This window comes from Acyrthosiphon pisum, chromosome X (assembly GCF_005508785.2).
Source record: "Acyrthosiphon pisum isolate AL4f chromosome X, pea_aphid_22Mar2018_4r6ur, whole genome shotgun sequence".
Classification (NCBI taxonomy): domain Eukaryota; kingdom Metazoa; phylum Arthropoda; class Insecta; order Hemiptera; family Aphididae; genus Acyrthosiphon; species Acyrthosiphon pisum.
The window spans coordinates 55,347,803-55,352,112 of record NC_042493.1 but is presented as its reverse complement, the minus strand read 5'-3'; the positions used below and the strand labels follow the sequence as shown (position 1 = coordinate 55,352,112).

Sequence of the window (4,310 nt, the reverse complement as noted above, 5' to 3'; positions counted from 1 at the left end):
TGTATCTACGGTAATTTTTTTTAAAGTTACACCAAAAACTCAAATTCAATTTTGTGAAAAATCGATTTTGCGTAAAAATTCCCGTTTTTCCTTAATTTTTCTTTTGTTTTTCCCGGCGCTTTTGAAAACCACTGGGAAATTTAAATTTTGACCTCCCCAATGCACCAACGATATTCACTTTCTGATCGAACAAGATACTGAAGTTGAAAATCGTAGCATTATTTCGACTACTTATCGTGTACACAGACACAAAAAAAATATAAAAAAATAAAAAATAAAAATAAAAAAAATAAAAAAAAATAAAAAAACACACATCATTGTAAAATCAATACATTCATCGTTCCACTCAGAATCTAAAATACTAATAAAATTGGAAACAGAAAATGTTCCTAAACAGTTCAAAACAAATCAAAATATTTTGAAAATTTTATCGTGTATAGAAAATGCAAATATAAATGACCAGTGAAAATGTCATGGATATACGTTCATTTATTTTACAGTTACACCAAAAACCAAAATCGATTTTGTAGAAAGCCAATTATGCGCAAAAATTTCCGTTTTTCCTTAATTTTTATGTTGTTTTTCCCGGCGCTTTTGTAAACTATTGGAAATTTTAAATTTTGACCTTCCCAATGCATCAACTATATTCTCTCTCCCATCAAACAAGATACTTAAGTTGAAAATCGAAGCATTATTTCGACTATTTATCGTATACTCAAACACAAAAAAAAAAAAATTAAAAAAACACACATCATTATAAAATCAATACATTCATCGTTCCACTCAGGATCTAAAATTAATGAAATATGGTTTTTTGGTTTAAATCTAAAACATATGATTGTAAATACTTGACATTTTCACTAAATGTTTATATTAGCATTTTCTATACACCATAAAGTTTTCAAAATATTTTGACTCGTTTTGTGACTTTGAGTGGTTTACAGACATTTTTAGTATCCAATATCTTTAGTTTTATTTTCTATAAATGTCAATAAAATTGTATTCGTTGGGTTAAAAAACTTGAAAATTTAATACATGACTCCTTATAAGCATTTAATGTTCAAATTTTGACATAATTTAACAAATTGAAAAACTTACAACATTTTTTGGTTGTTAAAAATATAGAAAAATTAAAAATAATTTCAACTTTTATAGCTGAGGATTGAAAATTTAAAACAAGGTAGCTCGTAACTAGTTAATTCTGCAAACAAAAAACTAAAAAAATGTGCATAAACATAGTTTTTTTTATACTTATTTTACATTAAAATTTGGACGAAATTAGATATTTAAAAAAACACCTTATTTAAAAAAAAGAGAACGATTTTAGTTTTGAGTTATATTTAAAAATAATATTCGTGGGTACTTGAAACTTCTAAAGTATATTACTATTTATTATATACAGATATGATAGTAAACAAATAAAAAATTATTCAACTTCGCCAGTTATCGTATTAATAATAACGATATAAATATAATAAAAAATATCCTTGGCTGACAATCCGTTCCGCTCAGAATAGTTTTTTGTGTACAATGATATTATTTAATTTAATTCAAATTGAAGACCATCCATTACAGTCATTCACTTGAAATTTACTGTACAGCAAATTTACATCCACTCACCCTTTTTTTTATGTTGAAGCTATGAAAACTTATGACGAATCTTCTAATACATTAACAAATCTTAGAAATGAAATAAAAATTTTGATTACTCAATATAGTTTACAAATTTTCGTGATTTTGACAAATGTTGTAAGAATTCTAACTTCAGACGCTAATAAAAAAATATTGTAGATTTACGATTGGCTTTTTGTTTAATTTACATCAACAACAACTTTTGAGAAACCTTGTACTAAGTTATCAAATATTTTGACAGAGCAAACAATTTTATTGACAATATTTGTAAAAAAAATAAGAAAAATCAAAATTTTCCTTATGCCTATAAATAGCTCAAAATCAGTTAAGATAAAAAATATACTGAAAATATTACCGTTTTCCATATTTTTTTTTTTGTTTTTTCTCACGCTTTTAAAAACCTCTAGGCATTTAAGATGTCGATCTCTCAAATATCCTACTATAATATAGTTGAATATTAGAATATTATTCTCTTTTTCATCAGAATAGTTAATTGAAGGATTATTTCGACTACGTATCGTGTAGGTACCTACACAGACACAAAAAATGAAAAACCACCTCATTGTAAAATCAATCTACAATCATCGCTCCGTTAAGAATCTAAAATTTAAAAAAATATTTATAAAGCTACAATGTATGACGGGAGTGGCGTAACTGGCCCATTCACCCCACCATATCATGAAGACGTCCCTGAAGCAGTCAGTGTCATGGTCGAAAACAGGAGGAAGGGGGTGAGCATAGGCGCAATTTTAATAAAAAAAACTGAGGGTGCTTAAGCTCTACATTTTCTTGGCATTTAAATTCAATTATAACTATGAGGTATATGACTTTTTTGAGCAAAAATGTTTTATGACAATTTAACATTGAATACTTATAGTGTATTAGGTAAATTTTATAAAAATGAATACAATAGTCAATTTTAATTTATCAAAAATTTAAAACAACTTTTTTATATTTTATTCAAAAAATATGACAAATAAATATTAGTATACAAGGTGTAACAGAAAAACAGAAAGACATGACGAAAAAAAAATGACGCTACTTAAACGTATGACAAAAATTGTTAAAATTATATGATTAGTAAATAATTTAAGAATTAATATACTCATATCAGCAAATTTCCAAAAAAAATATTTTGAAAGAAGTTATTATAATAACTTACGTATACGTTCCAAATTCATAATCAATAAAATATTGATATATCAAAAATTCTAAAAATAAACTACTTGACTTAGATAAATGTTTTTACTATAAAAATTATTGTTTTTATAATCAGATTCACAAATTAGCTATTTTGAATATATCTAAAAAAATTGAAATCAAATTTAAAATTTTTATTTTCAAAGTTAAAAAATAAGTATTTAATATTATAATAAAATACCTAAAATATTAAAATAATTGTTTGCATAATATATTTGAAACTATAAATAAGTGACTATAAATTGTATATAAAAAAACAATTTAAATATTGATTGGAACAAAAGTTATTTCAAAAGTCAGTTCTATTTATTACACCCTGTATAGGATATTATACTATATGATACCATACGGCATACACAATTATACACAGACTGTTGAAAACTTGGAGCTCATAAGTGAAAACCAACTGACAAGTGATTCGTATATCGTAATTAGGTTTTTGTCCGAATTAGATATGCGCACAGGAATGTTTATATTAGTAAATACTCACGATATTATTGTCATATCGCTGATTCACTGCTGAACTTGACAACTGATAATAATATAACCGACCACAACGGCCGGGTTTAGTAGAGACATTGGAAAATAATGATAAATGTTCTAAATAGATTTGAATTCGAAAAAATGACAGTTGTCGAGTTCATTGTTTCATTCATTATACTCTGATACCCTCATGTCTGATACTCTGATGATAAACTGTTTATGGTTTTTTTTGTTATTGTAAGGAGAAATTTTGACACATATACACATAAATTATTAGAGGGTGCTAATTTTAAAATTCGGGGTGCTAATACCCCCTAAGCCCCCCTTTTTGCGCCTATGGGGGTGAGCTTAGCAGAGCTCACTCTGAGCCATCTTAAGCCCTCTCTATAAGATTATATTATGTAACATAATTTTCAATTTTAATACATACTGTAATAACTCAAAAGTACGATATAAACATAAGAACGACTCCTGTCGATAAATATATTTAAAATCGTAAAACTACAGATTATAATCTGTTACCTTCCTCCTGGTGTTCGGAGGGCTCTCGAGATCGTGTATTTGAGAATTAGATCAGATACACCATACAACACAATTATTGTATATAGAACAAGTACCTACACTGTACAGGTAATATAATAAATGCAATTAATATAAAATATTATATTAATTGCCTTACCTGATCGCCGTAGTCGCCTGTAAATTATCTTGTAGAGGTTTTTTTTATATATACAGAATAATATTTTTTAAAAAAAGGGTATGAATCGAAATAATAAACGCACTGATTATTACTCACATAAGGGGCCTAGAGTGTCGCTCGTTGAAATCGGTTTTAAGACTTTTGGACGTTGTTATTCGGTGACTGGTGCTCATGCACTGGCTTAAGAGACGACGTGAAGACGCTGACCAGAGAGTGGTAGCGACTTTATCAACAAGTTATCGTGAGCCTGGGAACTAGATTATTCTTTGGCGGGCAGATACCCTTTATTTTTTTC

The 4,310-nt window shown here is 27.3% G+C and overlaps 1 protein-coding gene across 1 annotated transcript in view; it reads left to right on the top strand.

Annotated features, from left to right (window-relative positions):
* Nucleotides 1-4,310, top strand: part of LOC100575874 (anoctamin-5-like) — a 17,998-nt gene that overhangs the window by 11,556 nt on the left and 2,132 nt on the right. The gene's annotated exons all lie outside the window — the stretch shown is intronic.